Below are 22,623 nucleotides of genomic sequence, written 5' to 3'. Positions count from 1 at the left end.
CATAACACAGTTGACCCTTGAACAATGCGGGACACCAGTCCCCACACATTTGAAAATCCACGTATAACTTTTTTTTTTTTTTAATTTATTTTTAATTTATTGGGGTGACAATCCACGTATAACTTTTGACTCCCAGTTGTGCCTCCATATCCTCAGGGGACTGCTCCCCACCACCACCAAAATCCACAGATGCTCAAGTCCCTTATATAAAACGGCATAGAACAATGCATAGAGTTGGCCCTCTGTATGCACAGATTCCCAATCTTGGGAAAATACTGTTTTTGATCTGTGGTTGGTTGAATCTGTGGATGCGAAACCCATGGATGGAGGGCCAACTGTATATTTATTGAAAAAAAATCTGCGTATAAGTGGACCTGCTCAGTTCAAACCTGTGTTGTTCAAAGGTCAACTGTAATTATAAATGTGCTCCTCAACTGGATACTAAATTGAAAAAGAAATCTATGAAACCAAGGTTATCATTTGAATATGGACTGGGTATTACATGATACTAGGAAATTAATATTAACTTATTAAGTGGGATATATTGGAATTTGGTTATGTAAGAGGATATATGCTGAAGTGCTTCGGGTGATTGACTTTAAAATGGTTGGACAACAACAAAATACAGGTCAGCAAATGAAGCAAAGAAGCCAAAATGATAATTTTTGATTAAAGGTATTGGGTTATGGGTATCCATTGCACTATTTTTTCTATTTCTCTACATATGTGAACTTTTTTATGATAAAATATTTTTTAAAACCTTATCTTTATTACTTGGTTTCTGAAAATTGGATGTGTCAAAGCTTATTAGTTTCTCTCTATCCATTTGGACCCAATTAACCTGTCAAATTCACCAAAATATAAACAAATAGACAAAGTACTTATAATTTTTAAAAGTTAAGTAGAACCTGCAGCCCTCACATCAAAAGTCATCCACTGGCAAAACAACAGAAAGGCAATAACTTAAGATAAACCACATCAATTTCTCTTTAATGATCCTTCTCTTATGAGGAAAAAACCAAAAACTTGAAGTGGTAACAGTGCCTGGTTTCTAAGTTAAAATCAGTAAAATTGATTATTTACTGTTCTTATCAATGAATGATATTTAAGTAGGTGGTTAAACATGAAAACAATCTTGCTAATTGCAAATTATCCATTGTTATCAACTTTTCAGTGTTGTAACCTGTTGTAATCAACTTTTTGGTTGAAGCAAAGAGAGTACCTGTCAGGAAAAAAGACAGCTAGACTTAGGGAACTGCCCATAATGGTGAATAATTGTGCCAGTTTACAAATTAATAAAACAATTTACTCCTCACATCTATTTTAATCAGCTCATTTTCCTAACTGGATGGATGTGTAGAGGATGCTAATTAAATAAAATATGTATATTTTACTATATACTTTTGACTTAAAAAGTTGTCCTGATTTGGTAGTCAAATATTGATAAAATTGCTGAAATCCATTTCCTGTGATAATAAAGTGAAAATGGCACAGGACTGGGAGTCATGAAACCTACATGATAAGCTATCCTTATATGCTTGTATACTAGATAAACAGCTATTTGACTTGGGCAAGCCTCTAATCTCTTTGTGCTTTAATTTCCTTATTTTAATATGCCAGTGATTAGAATAAAGGCTTTTAACTTGGGTTGGAAGGATGTATGAATCCTGTGAAATTAAATACAGTCATGCACGGCTTAATGACAAGGATACATTCTGAGAAATGTCATTAGGTGATTTTGTCATTGTGCAAACAGCAGAGTACATTTACATAAACCTAGATAGTAGTATAACCTACTACACATCTATATATGGTATAAATAGCCTATTTTGCTTCTAAGCTACAAGCCTGTACAGAATGTTACTGTACAAAACAACACAAGATTAAATCAAGTACAAGAGAAAATGATGCAAACAAAAGACACACGAGATGTATGAGACTGCTGCCGGTATAACACAGTTTTACAGCAATTTTTTATAAGTAGAAAAAGTACACTCGAAAATAACAATAAAAAGTATAGTATAGTAAATTATATAAACCAGTTACCTGGTCGTTTATTATCAGTATCAAGTATCACGTACTGTACATAACTGTATGTGCTATACTTTTACACAACTGGCAGTGTAGTAGGTTTGTTGACACCAGCATCACCACAAACACAGGAATAATGTGTTATATTATGGTGTTATTACACCTACAATGTCACTAGGAAATAGGAATTTTTCAGCTGCATTATCTTATGGCACCACCATCGTATATGTGGTCTGTCATTAACCAAAGCGTTGTTATGTGGTGCATGACTGCAGTTCATGTCTGATAGTGTAGAAGCATTTTTCTGGGATGTTTGGTAGATTAGATATGGGAGTTGCAGCAACTCCCATCTAAAGGTATTGCCTATTTCCCCATCCCTTGATCTGGGCTGGACTTGTGGCTAGCTCTGACCAACAGAATGAGGGAAAAGTGATGTTCGGTGACTTCCAAGATTTGGCCTTGAAGCTTCCGCTCTCATTCTCTTGAAATGCTGCTCCCGCCATGTAAATTAGCCCTAGCTGTCTTGCTGGAGGCAAGTGGCTCAGTTGACAGCCAGCATCAAGCACCAAACCTGTGACTGAGGCTATCTTGGAGCAGCTAGCCTCAATTAAACTATCAGATGTCTAAAGCTGTCTGAGTGATCTCAGACAAAACCAGCAGAAGAACCACCCCGCTGGGCCTAGCACAAATTGCAGAATTGTGAGCAAATTCATGGCAGCTATTTTAAGCCATTCAATTTTGTGATGGTTTGTTATACTGTGATATCTAAATACTTCAAGAAGGTATTTAGTTTTCATCTAATTCTCAAAGGTAATGAATTACTGAATTTGAATTAGATTATTTAAAAGTTTATGATTCCTTGTCTCTATTCTTTTCATAAGCTACGCTGTAGGTAATATTTAACTTGGTAAATCTAGCATTCAAACTGCATTTTAAAATAAAGTTTAGAATTATTGAACAGAAGAATCAGCAGGTCTTTGAGTCTGTAGTTCAAAGAATTTTTCCACTTTCTTTTTGAGAAAAAAAAACGTGGACAGTATTCAGGCACTTCTTTCTTTCTTTCTTTATTTTATTCTTTTATTCAGGCACCTCTTTCATTCTCCATAGTTTTTAAAGATTAAGGCAATCTTATCTGAAAATCCATTAATATTCTGATTTGTTATAAGTTGTTTGAACTTATTTAGGGTAGTTAGCATTTGCTTCTAAGTTATCTTACTCTTTAGTTCTGTCTTGTCAAACTTAGCTCCATGCTTTCTGATTTAAAGAGTACAACAGTGTGAGGGTGTGGCCACCTGTATCTTCCCCATTGACGTAATATTGACAAAACGCCAGCACAGTCCTGCAGGGAGCCTATACTTGCTTTTGTTTCAAACAGCCCTCTTCACCATCTAGAATGTTAGCCTCCTTCTGGATTTAGTCTTTCTGACTCTTTCTCACAAATTCTTGACAGATTTGTTTGTATCTATACTTGTTTTTCTAGATCATCATTCATATTTTACATACATCGTTAAAAAATATATCAGATCTCAGCAGACAGCTTCCTGCATGAAGATACTAAATCTTTTTGGCTACCTTCTTCCGTTTTCTTTTTTCTTGTCCCCCGTCCCTACCCCACCTCCCTTCACCCCCGCCCTGCTTTGGACCATGTACAATAGAAGCATCAGAATTTTATTTTGAGGAATCGCCCCTGCTTCTTTTTGGAATCTCAGACTGGGAGGTCAAAGTCAGGCTTTTATAATTTCCTGAGATATTTTAAAACTCAAACTAACTGAGTGTGTGTCTGGCAGTGACCACATCCCTCTGGAATTTTCTGATGGCCAGGTGGCCCACTTCCAGGACTCCTGTCACTTCTGATTTTCCATTCGGGGCCTCTGAGTTGGCCAGAATTAGAAGCAGGGTGTTAATCCTCTTCATCACTTCCTCTCCCTTCTAAAAGATGAAATTCTCATGTGGGTTAGTGATTCCCAACCTGGCTGCACATTCAAATCACTTAGGGCACTTAAAAAAAATGTCTGGGGCCCTACCGTGCTTTAATTAGAATGAGTGGAGCCTGCCTATCCATTTTCTTTATAATTCTGGGATTATTCTAACATATAGCAGGGCTGAGGACATTAATTGAGGCAAATTGTGGATTTATTAGATGTTCTGAGTTTAGAAAATGAGACATCTGGCAGAGGCCTGGATGTTGACATTCCCATCATGAAGATTTTGAATGCTTCTCTTCTCTAGTCCGTTAGGTTTCTACACAGGCCATCTCGTTCTAGCATGTCTAAACAGGATAACAACCATCAGAATCATGATATTACTTTCTGATTGTCGATATTAATCTCAACACAGCTCTAACATCTTTAAACAAGATGAAGCTCGACAGCCGAAAGTCCACTAAAAAATTCAGAGCACAGTTTGGGACATTTGCTTTTGCTCTTGATGGTTTTTCTTATTGGTAAAGAGAATAATTTCAGAAAGGATGTATATTTAAAGTGAAAAAAATAGAACCGTGTTTTTCTCCTTCTTTGGTTCTTTCAGGAAGCTAATTCTTTGTTAGCCGAAAGGAAACTGAGACGTCAAATACATTAGGTTTTTTAAAAATTCTCTCTCACTACATATTGCACACACCACACATGGGGGCTTTTTAAAATTTTAAATTCTCTATTGTTAAGTATTATCATCAAGTATGCAAATGCGATATTCCACGAGGCCATTTTTCTCCTATCACAATAGAAATGGCCTTGTTTCTGGTTAGAGGCCGCGCTGATTTTGGGGTCATTCTCAGAGGTAAGCCACATGTCAGCCAACCCGAACATTGAAGAGTGAGCAGCAAAGCAATACTGAAGCGACATGACTTGAACGGAGCATCTCTTTGAACAACCTACTGAGGACCTGGCTACACCTTGGCAATCACATCACAGGCTGGGAATGGACCAGCATGGTCATGCAATTCGGTAGGTGCTGTTAGACACTGCAGGCACGCAGGCGGCATTCAGCCTCCTATGAATTAGAGACGACCGTGAGAGAACAGCCAATGCTTACTCAAGGAATAAAAGGCATAAAACTCTAGCTCTAATCTGTTGTGAGTTAGCTGTGGAGAAACTGCTATCTGGGGACAGTAGAAGTCCAGAGGTATGTCTGTAGGAATCTGAAAACAGACAACAGAATGAATAAGCCATATTCTCATGTTGAAATACTGCAACTGCTTTCAATCACGCAGGCCCTTTTGGAATCATATGCATTTTTGTCAATATTTCAGTTTTGCAAATGTTTTGCAATAGGGTTTCAGCTGACAAACTCTCAATAAGGTATTTTTCCACTTTCTAAAGAAAACACATGTATAAATGGTATAAAATAACATTTGTGTTTTGAAATTGTGGACACTAAGAAAACTAGTGTTGGTTCTCTCTCCAACTCTAACTCATGCCATGCAGACCTGGGATTACAGGAGTCTGAAAACAATGCATGAGAAGCTAGCAGAATAAAAAAATAATGCCTGACAAAACAAGACAGTTCACAGCAGAGTGAAGACCACTGATCCAGAGTTTCCTAAAATTGATAGACTTAACTTTCAGTCCACACCGACTGATTTTAATGTCTCTTTCATTTTACTCAGATGGACCTACTTAAACACACACAAGTGCTTCCCCATCCACTGCCAAATATCAACACTGAAAACAACGCATACTTTTGTTCTGTATAAGGGCAAAAATGGCAGATTCATGCACAAGTGTTTACAGAAGTTAAAAAAAAAAAATCAAATCATATTTCTGCTCCTACCAAAATTGTAGTCTTTCTAAACAACTCTGTTGACTTTCTGGGAGAAAAGAGAAGATTCCCACTGCTTCAAATTAAGGTCCACATATTAGCAGAAGAATTATTGGTTATGATTGATTGAAAACAGATTGGGTTTCCTTGAATTAGAAATAAGTACGTTCATTTTATAAATGGTTTGCCATAAAAAAGCAAGCACATTCAGATCTCAGGTGTACATCATGGAGCCAGGCCTTCCGAGCAAGGGCTGTCTTGGCAGAAAGTCAGTTATATTAACGTTCAGGCCTCAGTTCCCATTTACTATGGAGTCATGGCCCTATTGCAGCAATGTGCTAATAAATTACTTTTATTTAACGATAATGATTAGGAGTGCCATTGCTTTTTCCACCTCTTTCTTTAGTAGTGCAGGAAAAACCATACTTGCTATCTCTAATGTTTTGGTTTTGCGTGCAGTACGATCAATCTCCTGATTGCATCCTAAACCAGTGGGCGTTCCTATTTAGGTACAATTCAACCAGGATTGCACAAGTGACTGGGATGAAAAGAAGACCTTGTACCTCTTCACTTGAACTGAGTCAGTGTGAATTAATTTAAAATGTCAAACTTGATTTCGATAAAACAGGCTTCAAAAACAATGCTGTTTGGGTAAGAAAGAGGTTAATGAGGAAAATGTAATCCCAACTCGAATGCCATTGGAATGCAAAGCCACATTTATTTGCATGTGTGGTATCTGTAAAAGGTCCAAGGAATTTTGTTTTTGGTGTTTTGAATTGTTTATAATGTATTCTCTTTTTATTCCATCTACTAACAATTCCCAGAAATGATGTAAATCAAAAGATGGAAAAATGTAAATGCATTTGGGTTCTAAGAAAATTACCAGTTGCAACATCAGCTCTAGCCACAGTTTATAAAGCAGGTGATTATGGGGACAATAAAGAAAAATGTTATTAAATCAGTAACAATCCCTTGAATGTTGCCAATTCTGTGATAGCGCCTAAAAGTCTGAAACTCCAAAATAGTCCATGCCAAATTTTGCAATAAAATTTCACTAATAATGAGGCTCATTTGCAAGCATATAGTTTTAGATATTCCAAGCTGCAGGACATGAAACACACTGGATAATTTCTTTGACGTTGTTATGTTTTATTAAATCATTTACCAAAATAAAACAAGTCTATTATTTTAAAATCAATCCTGGAAGGGTCACTAACTTCTTAATAGACCAGTTTTTCATCACACTTGTAGATTATTTTCTCACACATTTCAGGGTCAGGAACTGCTTCATTAAGAACACTGGGTTTCAAAGCAACCCCATTTCCCTAAGGCCCAGCAGCCAGAGCCGAGCACTGTGCTGGGAGCCACAGGCCTTCAGTTAACAATGAGCCAGGTCCTGGGAGCAAGGGCCCTCTTGGCAGAAAGTCTGTCATATTAATGTTCAGCCTCAGTTCCCATTTAGTATGGAGTCATGGCCTTATTGCAGCAATGTGCTAATAAATTACTTTTATTTAATGATAATGGTTAGGATTACCATTGCTTAAACTTTCATTTCAGTGCCTTGATCTGTTACTTGAATGTTTCCCTTAGGCTTTCAAATATGCAAGATTAAAAATGAGACAAAAACTAACATTGTTAGGGTTTCTCCTAATATTTCCATTTCTGGCAAATTCTCTTAGCTATGTAGAGTGATATAATTCCACAGTAATGAAATCCCTTCAGAAACCTCTATTTCCCTTGCCTAAAGTTTTCAGGAGGTAGGACCTCCTTTGGAGTCATTCTTTGCACCCATTCCCTCCTCAACCAGGGGGGAGGAGTGATTTGACTGGTGCATTTGGAAGAAGCTGAGAATGCCCTTCGGCCCAAACTGTGGCCAGGATGGGAGGTATAATTTATTAGTCCTCTAGAATCCCAACCACTTCACAGAAGTGAATTAAGTAATACAGAATTAATGGTTTTAAAAATGTTTTAGCCACAGTCCATCCTGGATTCCTGCAACCCTGTCGCCCATTCACTCTGGGCCCCAGGCTGAGAAGCTGCCTGTATCTGCATTGCTGCTGACATGTGGTTAGAAGGAGTAAAGACCCAGGGCAGTCACTTCCACTCACACTTCATTGGCCAGGGGCAGTCACATGGTCACAACCGAGTGCCACCGAAGAGGGATGTCTACTCGCCGTGCAGAGACAGGTACCGTGCATTTGTGAACAACGACATCATTACTAGCGCCATCAATTCCTTCTGGACAAATATTAGTTAAATGACATATATTCAGGCTTGTCTCTGCGCAGGAAGAATGGATGAGCCGAGGAATCAGCTTCTGAATAATATGTGCAGGCTCAGTGCATCAGGAGGTAGAGGAAGCGGCCCTATGGTCAGCTGCTTCCGTACAGATTTGCAATGTCCATCCAGCTCTCGGCTCACACTGAGTGAAGACGACTCAGGCTAGAAACCGAAAACTCACTATCTTCCCTTAAGTAGGTGACAGTCTCATTGGAGAGTGAATATCCAGAAATTAGAGCACAATACAGGACAGCGTACAATTAAGTATCACAATGGGCGGAACAGATAGCCATTGAGCCTTAGCAAACATTTTTCTCTGCACTCTCTAAAAAAATTGCTGTTTTTCCTGTTTTTTTTTTTTTTTTTTTTTGCAAAAATCTGAAAGGGAGGCCAGGAGCAGTGAGGCTTTGTGATGAGAGAGGGAGAAGGAAGTGAGAGTGATCCAGCACACTCATCCCTTCAGTCTGAACTCCTGGATGGGGCTCACCACTCCCCAAGGTTCCCCCAGCTGAGGACAGTCATCTCACCACCTGCAGGGTCTACAGGATGTGCCTGCACTAATCCAGACCTCAGGCACGGAGCACTCATACTGCCTCGTTCCCCATACTAGCCAGGAAACAAAACACTCTAGGTGTTTCAAGCTCAGAGGCATTTAATACAAGTTATCAAGTAGAAGGGCTGGAGCAGTTGAGCCACAGGCAACCAGCAGAGCCCCCTACACCCACAAGGCTGGTAACTAGTCAGTACACCATGGAATTCAGTCACTGCCCACACTCATGCCTTCCAGAACCCTCGTCTGTACCTACACAGATAAAGAGAGTCACATTGAGTTTTCTGCCTTGCAAAGCCAATGTGACACATTTCACTGCCAGAACCTAAACTGCATTCTGAACTCTTGCTGCAGAGATGACTGGAAATGATAGTTCTTCCACTTCTAGGCCCTGCAATACAAGGCGGGGAGGGAACCTAGGCACGCCAAGTGCTGTAGACAATAACCAGCACAGCTCTCCTATGGGGACTTTGCAATGAATTGCATTTCTCAGTGACCTGTCCAAGCATAAGGGGCATGCACCAAGACCCATATTTTCCTGAGTTCCCCTCAAGATGGAGAGTCCCAAAACTATCCACTGAGAGTCCGTGTTGTTGATCGAGTCACCCTTCTCCAGATCTGATCCCCTGGCAGCCTTGAGTGTTAGGGGCTTAGCTTATGGGGGAGGAGGGTTCATGGAATTAAGATGGTATTAAGGCCAAGAACTCAGGAGTGGTTTCCTCTTGCCCTGCCAGTCATCTTCCCACTCCACCCTCTTCTCAAGATTTTACAGAGCAATGGTTCTCAAGATCTGGATCTGTGCCAGCAGCATCGACATCACTTGGGAATGTGTTAAAAATGCAAATTCTCAAGCCCCACCCCAGACCTGGTGAGTCAAAAGAAGGGGTGGAGCTCTGCAATCTATGGTCTATCCAGCTCTCCAGGTGATTCTGCTGCCTCCTCAAGTTTGAAAACAACTGCTGCAGGAAATTAGATATTTCTTGAACAATAGAAAATGGGCAACAATGCCCACTTGATTACTAGGGGCAAAACCAGCACATGCCTCAGTCACGCTAAGATGGAACCCACAGCTAGGTCCACCTCCCCCAAAGTCCAAACCTACATCTCCTCTGGCTGACCACATGGCACAGGCACCTAAAGCCATGACCAACATGTTTTTAAGTGAAGAGAGAGAAGGAAGGCCACCCCCAAGCTAGGTCTTGGCTCAGCCAACCAATCCTAGTAGTGGGAGGGGAACAAAGAGAAAAGGTTGGCATTCCTGAGGGTAGGCTCTAGCAGGTCCACTTACCAAGAAATAGGAGAAAGAGACAAGAGCCTGTTAGAAGGCAATTTTTAACACAAAATGACCTGCCCTCTATTAAATATGTTTTAATCATATTCCTGAAACTTGGACAACGAAAGTAGTATCTGCTGTTCTTAGACACTGGGACAGAGGAAGAGGAGGGACAGAAGCATTCATTGCCCCCAACAATCACTGAGCTACTAAATTGCTTCCCATGGTTCAAGATTATTCTACTTTCCTCTGTTAAGATAATGAGTCCCCGCTCCAAAATTTCTGACTCCAGCCATCTTCCTTCCACCCCCTATACCCAGTTTGAATAAGCAGGCTTCTGCATAGGTCTTTGCTCCAAAGTTCCTATTCTGTCCTGCTACTGCCCCCAGTCCTCTGAGGCCTAGGGCTTCACGGCATTCTTTCTTGCCGGTTCTCTCCCTAGGGCTTGACATGATCTCTTACCCAGCATTACTTTCATAACCAGGAAAGAACCCACTATGATGAGATTTTAAAAACAATGCTCATCTCCCAATATCATCTTCACTGAGGGTCAGGCTCAGTGTCAAGTCTGCAAGAGGGTACATACTCATTGTACATTAAGGGTCAGCAGAGCCCTCAGCCTTGCACCCCAAACCGGAAGAGCATAACACTGATGCAATCCCTGGTAGAGAAACATGGATGTTTCTAAATCCATAGCTTTCAAACTTCTTTGTAATGTAATCCATGATCAGAAATACATTTCACATGTGGCACCTGTGTATGCATATATGTATATATGAAAAAGATTTGTGAGAATATTTATCCTTACCATCCTTCTGATCTTTTCTATTTCTTTTTAAAAATGCTGGTCACAGTATTACTAAAGGTTACGAAGGGTTGGTAACCTGCAGTATGAAAAACACTGCTCTAAAGTGCACACTGTAATGAACACACCACTGGCACCACTCTATAACAGGCAGCATGAATAGCACACGCCATCATTACTAATGTTGCTGAGTGCTCTGTGTGTCTGTATATGTGTTACTGTCATTTCAATTAAAATCTTAAAATTGCTATAGGCCATAATACCAACTCTATTCTCTTAGTATTCCAGTGAATAACAAAAAAAAAAAAAAGAAAGAAACACTTTAATTGAATTCATCTTAACTTCAAATTTGGTGATGATTTGCAACAGCCGCACATGTGGATGGCTGAATTTTCATTACCAGATTAGCAGTTTCAACAAACATTTTTGTTCAATGAAGTTTGGTTTAAATCAAGTAAATCGATATAATCAATACAACTGCATACTGGAGTCTCTCCCTTCTCCCTGTGAAATAACAGTAGTTCAAAGACAGGAAACATCTCCAGGATGAAAAATGAGGTTTGAAAACTGAAACGTGTGCCTCCATATTTGATTCAGACCCTCAGCTGTCATAGGAGGGAACCTCAAAGCCCTCCTTTCACAGCTGGGAGGTTTTCTGCCTCTTTATAACTAGGCACCCACTCTGTCACTTAGAAATAGGTAGGCCACCAAACACGACAGCCGGAGACCTGATCCTGTACCCACAGCCGTGCGCACACCGAGGAGCGCGCGTGCCCTCCCGCCTCCACACGTCATCTGCAGCACAGACAGAGATACAGGATGCTGGCAGATTGGAACCGGCCTTCACCTCTCCTCGCTCTCTTTCCTCAAATCAAAACCCACCGTAAGCACCGCGAAGAGCCAGGAAACCTCATGGTTTTAATTATTTCAATTCCCCAAACTCCATGTGGCACACAGGACATCTCGTTACCCTTTAGGTTTGCCGTCTTCCTGCGAGGGGTGCGGAAAAAGAGAAAAGTCAAGCTCCATTTCCAAAGGGCGAAGGGCAGAGAGAACGCCAGCCCGGATTCGTGCTCTGCCTTCCACGGTCGCACTCCGCTCTGCGCCCGGCAAGGGAGCTCCTCCAGCTGCAGCAGTGGTTGAGAGTTGGCGCCACCTGGCTTCTTAGAAAAGAACAGAGGCAGGAGGTAGGTGTGGAAGGCCTCCCCCCCACCCCGACACCCCCCCACACACACACCCCCGCGCCCTTCTTTCCATCGCGGGCAACAACCGGCGGGAAGAAAGCCCGGGTGCAACTTCCACTTCAAAGCCGCCCTGCCTGCAACTAAGGTCTGCGAGAGGAGACGCAATTACCCTCCCGAGAATCGGGGGGGAAAAAAGGACCTTCGGGGAAAAAAAACTCGCTACTGATGTTAGAATAGAAGATTCCACATTTAAAGCAGACCCAAAGTGCAGAAATAACTGGCAACTCAAAGTAGTATAAACAAGCACCGGTTAACTTACGCGTTGATCAGTTCTGACTCCTTTGTATCAATCACCTGTTCTATGAAAACTTCCTACACCGACATGTGGGAAAAGAAAGACAGGAAAAAGGGCATCCTAGGGTTCTGACCTCCACTTGGTTGCAGCATTGGAAAGGAGGCAAGTTGTTAAACGAATGCCCTGTACCTCGATTTCTTCACATGTAAAATGGGGGACACATTGCCTTCAATAACTGCTCCAAGTGACCGATGAGAAAATAAAATGAAAGCCTAGCGGGAAAGTGCTTTCAACGTTACGGTTATAGTAGGAAGGTAGAATAACAGTCGTAGTAAAAACGGTCATGGGCTATAATTACCCACTCAGTGCTCTATAATATTGCACTGCTTGTATTTGTGTGTATGGATGTAATGAATTCGCAGAGTGACTGCTAATTGGAGCACACTGCTACAAACTGCTTTATCTACTAATAGAACCCAGACTAGTTATTAAAAATAACTATCCACCTATCTCAGCATGCCTTTTAAAGGCATGTTATATTTTAAAACTACTTTTCCATGTAACCATGCAGGTGCACAAACACAGACATATGAATGCATGTAATATGTACACATTAAGTACATGTATGAAAGTGTGTGTATGCATGAGCAATATGGGTTTGCATTGATTATAGTAATGACTCATGTACAGTGCTGCACAGATTACAGAATACTTTGCATTCACTTAATGTTTACAACATTAAGGAGCATTGTTACTACCCATTTTACAGATGAGAAAACTAAGGCTCAGAAAAACAACTTCCCCAAAATCTTGATGATACAAAGCTATAGAAACAAAGCTATTTATTCTAATTCTAAGCCATTTTCATATTCAGCAAGCATGTGAGGAACACTTACTGTGTGCCAGGCACTAAAATATTATGGCACAAAGAGTAAAGACTTATTCTACTGCCCTCAAGCAAATCACACCTAGTGGAGAAGAGAGAAATTACAATCCTGTAGGATATAAACTCTGTATCAGCCTGGGATTTAGTGAAGGCTTCCAAAAAGAGGAGACAGCCAGGCTAAATCTTGCAAGAGAAGTAGAATGAAGTCTGATGGAGAAGGAGGGAAGTGTATATATCAGGCGGAAAGACAACACATGCAAAGACATGAAGGCAAAAGAAACTTAGGGTGTTCAATCTAGTTCAGCAGAGCTAGGGCTTAGCATGTGTGTAGGGGGAGTGGCAAGAAAGGAGACTATAAAGAACATTTTATGCTCAGCATTTGGGTTTTCTGGGTCTATGAAGAGTGAATAAAAGATTTAAAGTAGGGAAATCACATGATCAAATTGCATTACTCCGGCTGCTGTGAAGACAGACTGGACATTACAATGGCAATGGGAGAAATGATGGAATGATGCAGGCTAAACTCAGTATCTGTCATTACTAAGGCAGGAGGTGGGGGTAGGGAGAAGCAAGGGTAGGTAGACTTGCAAGATATTTAGGAGGACCTGGTAACAGTTGCCAATTTACTGGCCTGAGCACCTGATGGGTGGGGGTGCCATTCACAGAGACTAGGAGAACAGAAAATGAGTGTGCATCGGGGACTAGAAATAAATTCTGTTTTGTGCATGGTGAGTTTTTAAAATCTAAATACACGTCCCCCAGCAGGGAGTTGCATATTCAGGTCTAGCGTTCCATGAAAAGGTCTGAATTGTAGAGAAGTGTGTCATCAACGGAAACCATAGAATGGCTGATAATAATATTTGCTAACATGTACTGAGTACTTCCTGTGTATCTGGCACGGTGCAAATCGCTTTTAGTAGATTTTCTCATTTAATCCTCACAACAACCTCAGGAAGTATTATGATTAAGTATTACCCAGAGAGAGGTTTTCATACAAGAAGAGTAAAGATCCAAAACAAGACGCTGAAGATTAAGAGAAATGGCAGGAGAGTTCTTTCTATTACATTGCACAGCTATAGTTGCAAAGAACAAGTTACCATCCAGCCTTAAATGCAAAAGGCAACATGTCTACCTCCCGTTGGCTGACCTCTCAGCTCCATCCTTGTTCTATTCCTGCCTAAGACAACATCCTAGAGGGGCTGCAGAGCTCATTCCTACATATCTAGGTCCCCTGCTGAGGGAGACTCCCCTCAGACTTGGTGCTCTGCAGAGTTCCTTTAGCCCCCAAGTCATCAAGGTCCCCCAGCCTGAAGGTGACAGAGGAAAAGACTGCTTCCATACAGAGAAACTGCCCATTCTACTACACACCCAGGGAAAACATATCATGACTATTCCTCTGAAACACTCTGGAGTCCAGCCAGAGAGCATCAATCAGGCCAGGTAAGGTCAACCAGGGCCAAGCAGGTAGGAGGGAGAAAGTGCCCTACACTTAGTTTTCAACATGGCAGACAATGAGGTGAGTCATTTTCTCATGTCAAGAAGGTGCTCCCCAAAAGCAAGAGCAGCTTTACTATCCTGTTTTTAATCATGGATAATTCCTTAGTTAGCTCCTCCATCTGCCCCCAATATTTATAATTTGGGATTTTGTTGTGTGAGGGGAAAGGATATTATTGCATACCTTGGCTTTACTTTATTATTATGTTACCTCGTTATTAACTTTGACCAGGGATTTTTGTTGCACTTACAGTGGATTCAAGACTCTAAAAACAAATGAGACTCGCTGATGTATTCCTCATTAGAAGAACCATTACCTTGTCCCAGGGACCCCAGAGCGTCTCACACAGTAGAGCTGGTATGTTTAAAGAAGGACTGCCCAAATGAAATGGTACTGACTGACTTTTGCTTTTAATTCCTACTCCTGGACCCAAGACTATTGTATTCTGGCCCAGTAATTCCTGATGAATGAGAAATAGAGTGAGGAGTGTGGACAGTCGGGGTGCTACAGGGACGTATCCTAAAGACTTGATCCATGCTCACCTACACCTGCCAGAGACTGGTGGACCCCATCTTTGCCAGAACTTTCTCAGAGGAGTAAGGTGCTGAGCAGGAAGCCTACCTGGGCTCTCCAGCTCTGTGACCCGGGAAATCAGCTCCCTGGGCTCCAGTGTGCCCATCTGTAAGATGAAGGGGCTGAAGCATCTTTGAAGTGCTTTGCAAGGTTAACATTTTCTGAGTACTTAATACAAGAATAAACAGACTTCTAGTGTTGGCTCTGTTGCTTCTCCATCTGGTATAGGTAAGGAACTCATTTCATGTTGATACACATGATAGCGTCAGAGAATTTGAGAAAAGAAATTGGATTCATGGACCAACAGGTGATATGTGTGTGTGTGTGTGTGTGTGTGTGTGTGTATATATATATATATATATATATATATATATTGAAAGATGAGAGAGAGAGAGAGAGAGAGAGAGAGAGAGAGAGAGAGATCTTGAGATCTTGAGATCTTGATTGGTCAAGAGGTGTAGTGGGTTGATGGCAAAGCCAGGCCTAAAGTCCAGATTTTCTAACTACTTGTCAGGTAATTTGCCCACTGGTCTCTGTGTATAAGTCATATAAGTCACTAGAACCCTGGAAGATTTGATAAGATGGGTGTTTAATCAGCTCCATGTGTGGTGTGCTTCCTCCCCCCCTACCCCCCCAATCATCGATACTGCATTAGAAAAAGCTGTAGGTTCTGGAGACGGCATGGATCTTCTTTTACATGGGAGCCCTAAGAAATTGCCCCTGCCTTTAATACTAATCCTACATGTAAATTTGCGGAAGGAGAACATCCTGAGATCATTTTTCAGAGGTGACGAAAGGAATCCATTTAACGGAAGAAGCTGGAAGAGAGGAAATGATCCAGCTTGTCTTTCCACTGAAGGCAATGTGGGTTAGTGAGCTGAGCTGGCACGAGGCATAGGAAAGAGGGCACTTCCCCAGCTGTGTGCCCTGGGCAAGTAACTTTACCTTTTTGGATCTCAGTTCATCTTCAGGAAGTTCAGAAGTTGAACTAGATTACTTTAATAACCCCTAACATTCTGAGATTTCATCTTGAGAAATTCCTAAAGCAAATTGCCTGAACTTTTAGCCAACTGTCCCCTGACTCTCTGTGCTAATTTAAAAACAACAACAAAAAACTGGGATAGTGATCTAGATAATAATAGTAATGATAAACAAACAAATAATAGCAGCAATTAATGGGAAAGAGGAGCTTTGCAACCGAATCCTGTTTAGACTGAAGTAAAAAACAAAGTGCTTTGCAGGCTATTGCCTTCACTTAGTTCATTCAATATGCATTCAGTAAAGATTGACGTGCACCCTACATACTGAACAATAAGCTAAGGCCTGGGGATCCAGCCAGTGTATCTTGACCACATGAAGCACTTACGTACCAACAGGAAAATGTGTTTTGGCAGGTATAATGCCAAAAGCAACCTAGAGTCTCTGAATCTGATAATGCCTCAACTCTGCCACAGCTGCCTCTCGGGTCCTGGGCAAGTCCCGGCCTCTCCGGGCCGGCCCTGAAGCCCGCCCATCTTCAAAGTCCCTGCCTGGGCTACATTCAGTTCCTGAAAGGTCTCATTGATCGCCTCGGCACAGCCGCCAACGGCCTCACGTGAACGCGAGACGCCCTAGGTAACCCGAGCCTGCGGCTCCCTCCCATTTGAGGAGAAAAAAATAAAAGATGGGGCGGGGGGCGGGGTGCGGGTAGGGCTCGGAAAAAAAGGAAAGAAGAAAAATACTGAGAAACATGTTTTGGCAGGCAAGGCCTTCGGAGACTACCATATGTGCTCCATATTGAGCAGCCCCTGGTCTTTGATGTTTTTTCTGAAACTAAAGACATTATTCTTTCTCAAACTGCGCCTAAGTACTACAGACATTAAAACAATGAGGCCAGAACGCGCGGACCGGGCTCTAAGTGTTTAATTCGTCCTTCACCCAAGCGCTTGCCACCGGTGAGCTCCCCAGTAAGCACCCTGGCCGCTGGCAGGGCTGCCACCCCCTCCTGGCCCCCTCCCCCCTGCAGGCCGAGGTTTGTCTGCAGGGGAGAACGCCTTAGCGCCAAGTTCGGAAGTAAGTACTTTCCCAAACGCCAGGCGAAAAAGTCCCCCAGATGTTTCCTGCGTCACGGAAACGAGCCTAGGTTGGATCTGAAGCATTCTTACGACGGCAGGTCACGGGGCGCGCCCGGCGCCCGCGAGCCCGGCGCCCCCACGAGCTGCGGGGTGCGCCCGGGGCCTCCCGCGTCCCCCGGGTTCGCGCCCAGCCCGGCTCGCACCGGAGAGGCCGGCAAAGCCGACATAAACGGGGACGGAGCGCTTTTCCTACGTGGGGAATTATGAATCACAACCGACGATCCCGAGTAAATTGACACGCTAATCTTTGGGGAGCTGATGAAAGTCTCTCATGCACCGATTGTAAATTCCTCCTTCTTTCTTCCCGCCTCTACCCACGGCCCGACCTTCACGGGGAACCTGAATCCACTCGGGGTCCCCCTGGGGGCACAGGGAGGCCCAGGCCCGCCGCAAGTGAAGAAGCCAGAGGCGGGAAAGCCTCGGCGGAGGGGCACGAGGGTGGCGCGCGCGGGATGGGCTCTCGTGCGACTGGACGTTTCGCAAACTGGGGTCCCTCAAAAGTGCGCTGGGCTGGAGCACCCCCGGGAATAGCCGCGACCCAGCTCCCGCCGCTTCCGGGTCTCGGCAAGCGCTTCCGGGGTGCGTGCCAGGCGGCTGGTTTGGGCGCCTGCTGGTAGTGACAAAGAGCCGAGGGAAAGATCCGTGCCAGAGGAGAACAGTAACGGCCGTGGCGGATCATACCGTCGGGGTGGGCGACACCAGGGCCCCCAGAGGGCATGTCGCAGAGAAGCGGCGTTCCTGCCGGGCTCGGGATTTCCGGAGCTCCGCGAAGCTGGGGGCCAGGGCGCCTCCTCAGCCTCCGCGCCCCACGCGCGGTCGCCGGCTCTCGGGCCGCGCCGCGGCGCCCCTTTACCAGATTAAAGTCACTGGGCGCACGAGGTACGGCCTTCTGGCCTCCAGGGAAGGTCTCCGTTCTCGGTGGTCTGCAGTGAGCGTGGACTCAGTCGAGTGGACTCCACTGTGACCCTAGAGGGTCAGGAAAGGAGCACCGTCAGGCAGAGGTGACAGTGGCGTCTCGACTGTGTTAAATGGCTCAGCTGGGGCGGCGTCCCTCGACGCCGAGGTACGGGTTATCCAGGAGTTGAAAGTGGGAGCACATCCTGCAGCGATAATCTCGGTTGTGAGCCTGGAATTCACTGAACAGGCACAGGATTCATACACGCGCGCTTTTATTTCGTGCCAGAAGAGAACGACTGTGGCGGATAACAACGTCTTTATTTACAACCGCTCTCCAATAATTGCCCCCCCCCCACTTTCCTTCGGAGCAAACAGTCTGTCAACGAGGATCTATTGTCTCGGTGCCTACTGTGTGCTCAGATTTTCAGCAGATCCTTTCGGGGATACAAGGCCACAGAAAGCGAGGTCCCTGTCTGTGAACCTGGTTCAGGACTGGGAATTAGTGCGTTAGTGTTAGAAAGGGAGGGCGCCCATTAAAATTACTTCTTGTGTTACACTTTTTTTTTTTTTTTTAATGAATCAAAGGCACCCGGAGAAGAATATAATGTGGTCCGCCTTGACTTTGGGGCTCGGCTTCCTTTTTCTGACCCTTCCTCAACCCGGCTTTCCTCCCTCAGGAGATGTGGAATCCCCTTTACGGAGGGTGGGTGGGGAAACAGCCAGCCCAGGTAAGTATGGGAGCCACATGGTCTCGCGAATGGAAAAAAGGAAATCATCTCCAAATGCAACCAGGCAGGTGGGGGTAGATCGAAGCTGAAAGGGAAGAGGAAATCTATCAACCCCCAAGGCAGCAGACTCCGTACCGGCGGTGAGGTGTGAGAAACAGTCAACATTTGGAGCACTGGAGTCAGAAGATTTGGGGCAGCTGTTGGATAACTTCCTGGTCTGCAATAAAGTTCACGTGACCGAGAGGATGTTTCCGTAATTCCGTTGCCTGGATACCTTCCCCCACTCTCTGTCCAAGTGTGCAAGTTTAAGAGATTTTACTGGGTCCCAGTTGAATGGTGGAGCTAGCCAAAGATGGGCCTTGGGAGGAGTCCGGGCGGCGGGGGACTACTCACGTTGGACAGGGCCAGTCCTGATCTCACTGACCTGTTGCCTCTCTCTCCAGCTTTCACCTGCACGGTGACTGAGAGGTCCCCATTTTCAGACTGGGGAATCCAGGTGCCTCCTTCCCCCCCGCCCCCCGTCCCAGCTAACAACTTATCTGTTCCGGATCCTCCCCAAACGAAACATTTTTTTATATATAAAGTTCCAAGCGTCTTCCGCGGTCCCGGCTCCCTCCGGCTGCAACAGCCATTTTTCTGGAACTCGATCTTTCATAATAAGGGCCTGACCACTATGGAAATATATGCAAGATGTTTACTTTTCTTTGTGAAAATAAAATAAAAGGGAGTCTGGCGAGCATTGCAGGACTCCTTGGGAAGCAGCGTGTTAAAGAGGGGCCTAGCACCTGCGAACCTTGAACCCTTCTCCAACTACGGGAAAGCTCGAGGAGGGTGCGAGGAGCCCAAGCGGACGAGGCTCCCTACGGCCCAAATCCCCGGGTCCGGAACAGTGCAGGTGTTCCCTCTTGGTCCCTGTGGCCAGCTGGCCCTCGCGTCGTTCCTGCTCCCACGCACCCTAGTCAAGTACACGCTGAAAGGCTCACTCGGCAAGTGGGTAGGAGGAGGTCATGCCCCATGACATCGTGAGTCCGGGGTTTTGCGCGGGTTCCCACCCTCTTCGAGGGACCATCCTCCCGGGCTGTCGAACATGGTCTTCCCCGACGTGCAACAGGAGGGTAACAGAACCCGCTGAAGAGCAAATGCAAGAACACAGGATCAGACCTCGCTCGCCAGGGTCGGAGAATGTAAACGCCGGCCAGTTCCAGAACACGATTGTGAGACGCCGGGTAAAAGGCTTCAGAGTTTGCAGTCTGCGTCCGCTGGGGGGGGGGGGGGGGGGGGCAGTAGGCCTACCAGGAGGCCACACCTCGCCAAGGGCAGGGGGATGACAGCTCTATTACCTTTGCAGGGTTTCTAGGAAGAAAATACGGGGATTTTCCTGAAGACGAATAAACGCTCGGAGATCACCAGCTCTGGGAGCGGCACTTCTAAACCCCTCATCGGGCAAACGTTCCAGTCTTGCAAATGCAAAAACAAACTGAGAGGCCCAGATGCTGGCTCGAAATCACAAAGCCAGTAAATCCAGAAGCCAGGACCAGGGGTTGGCTCCGAGATGCATTAAGCACGTGTCACTCAGCCTCTGATAAGCAGCTCAAGCGGGATTTTTGCAACGTTCCTAATTCTACAAGAGTCGCTGATCGCCTCAAAGTCCTGGTAGCTTTGGAAGGGGGTGTCATCCTTAGCAAAGGAGATACTTACCTTAAACCTGCTGCTGGGAGAGAAGGGGGAGGGGTAAGTCTTCTGCATGCCAGGAGTCTTCTGTTTTACGCCGCCGACCCTAACGAAACACGGTATTCTTTAAGTTTCACGTCACTGCTTTCCAGCCCTGCACAACAGCCAACTCCGGAGCTCAGAGACTAACCCCGCGCACCAATTCACCCGCCACCGACCGGTGCCAGAGAAGCAGCTGTAGACATCGTCAACCGGTGCAATTCCTCGCTTGCAGCCATCGCGGAGCCCAAACTGCGCTGGTTTTCTCACTTGGATCCATTTCTTTTTTGGTCTTGGCTAAGAAATCATTCTGGTCAAGTCGCCCGGGATGGCGAGGAATCCAGAGGCTCCCTTGGGGCAGTGGGCAAGGCGCGCCCCTCCGGTGGCTGGGTGGGGCGAGGTCTTCGACCCGACCTGCCCAGACCTCCCAGGGCCTATCCCACCCCCACACCCTGCCGCTGCCTCCAGCTTTTCCTACCCTCCCCCAGTCGGAGAGCCTTCAGGGGACCAGACCCGCAAGTTTGCGAACGTTCCCTTCCCAGGCAAAGAACCCCAGATACTGAACGAGGGAACTGGGCTCTGAACACCACGCGGAGAAACCCAGTGAAGTGGAGACAAACTGCTTTAGCTTCGGTCGTTGGAAACTAAGGCAGAAATCTAAATGCCTTTCGAATTTTGTGCACATTTCCCTTTTTCTTTCCCTCTCTTCTTACAGTTTCTTGTTCTCTTAATTTCCCTTCTGAATTTCTTGATTTTTAGAGTTTTTAGGCCACCAGAGTCCCTGAGAAGAGAGGAGATGTCACTTCTAGGTCGTCATCCCGTCCTGGTCAGAGGAAGACCAAGTTCAAATTGGCAACCTAATCCATTGCCATGGTCTCCTGGGTTTCTCTGGTCAGCCTCTTGCATTTGGTGCTCTTAAAGTCAGGTGTGGTGTCACCGGCCACACGTAGTAGCAGAAACAATGGCAGAGTGTGGCAGAGGAGAAGTACACGAATACAGTGCTGCTTTCTTAACTTAGATCTTTTTTAACTTTTATTTTTAATTTAAATGTGTTTTTCCAGGACCCATCAGCTCCAAGTCAAGTAGTTGTTTCAATCTAGTTGTGGAGGGCGCAGCTCACAGTTACCCATGTGGGGATGGAACTGGCAACCTTGTTGTTAAGTGCACCATGCTCTAACCAACTGAGCTAACCGGCTGCCCAGTAACTTAGTTTTCACTTGTCTGTCAGTGTTGTTTGTCACCACTGAGTTAGATAATAAGTAACTGTACGGAAAAAAATGTGGGGGCACAGGGACTTCCTAGTTGGCTCTTAGGAAAATATCATAGTCTTTCCCTCGCCCACTGCAATGATTGTAAAATGAACTAATTTACCCTGGTAGGGTTAAAAATCCCATTAAATGACCACTCAGTTAGCTGCCTCCAGGTTTGGAATAGTGCTCCAGGGAAAATTAGGGTCCAGAGAACTTAGATTAACCAGAACTTCAGGATATGCATCTGAGGCTCCCAGAAATCCCCCTCCACGCCCAAAGTGGGAGAGGGCGCAACAGGGATGACTAGGGCTTCAGGGACTTTTTAATACCATTTGTCCTTACTGCCCACCTGGAGTCAGTGCCCTGTGCAGCTGACTGTCCAAAGGAGATAGAGGTAGGGTCCTACTCCTTAATTCTTCTTGCTCAGGCTCAGCATCAGGACAGCAAAGAAAAGGGAAAGGGGAAAGTAGATAGACAATGGGGAGGTCTTTGTAAGAAAGGAAAAAGAAAAAGAAGTTTCTCAAGCAACTCCCAAACTACAATGGCCTCCCCACACAGTCTTCTTCCTTGCTTTCTGGCTTTGCCGGTTCTGTCTCACCTCTCCTACCTTCTACAAATGCCTCAAATCCAAAATCTAAAGCATTTTCTCAAGAGTCTAAGTAAGCAGTCACCAGACAGCCTCGCTGTAGAGAGTATGAAGTCCATGACACCAAGAAGCAACCAGTGAAGGGCTGGGAGGTGGAAGTGAAAGTAACACTGTTTGGGAGATGGGACTCCTGGAGTTTCACTTCCAAAA

General features: G+C 44.7%; 1 long non-coding RNA gene across 1 annotated transcript; it reads left to right on the top strand.

Moving 5' to 3' along the window:
* The first annotated feature begins 11,478 nt into the window (after positions 1–11,478).
* Positions 11,479–15,197, top strand: LOC117038350 (uncharacterized). Its single transcript, XR_004425661.1, has 3 exons — positions 11,479–11,578; positions 11,673–11,882; positions 14,808–15,197. It is a non-coding gene; the product is annotated as an uncharacterized LOC117038350 (long non-coding RNA).
* The last annotated feature ends 7,426 nt before the right edge of the window (positions 15,198–22,623 follow it).

The sequence above is a fragment of the Rhinolophus ferrumequinum genome, chromosome 18 (assembly GCF_004115265.2).
Source record: "Rhinolophus ferrumequinum isolate MPI-CBG mRhiFer1 chromosome 18, mRhiFer1_v1.p, whole genome shotgun sequence".
In the NCBI taxonomy this organism is placed as follows: Eukaryota; Metazoa; Chordata; class Mammalia; order Chiroptera; family Rhinolophidae; genus Rhinolophus; species Rhinolophus ferrumequinum.
This window is presented reverse-complemented; position numbering and strand designations above follow the sequence as displayed.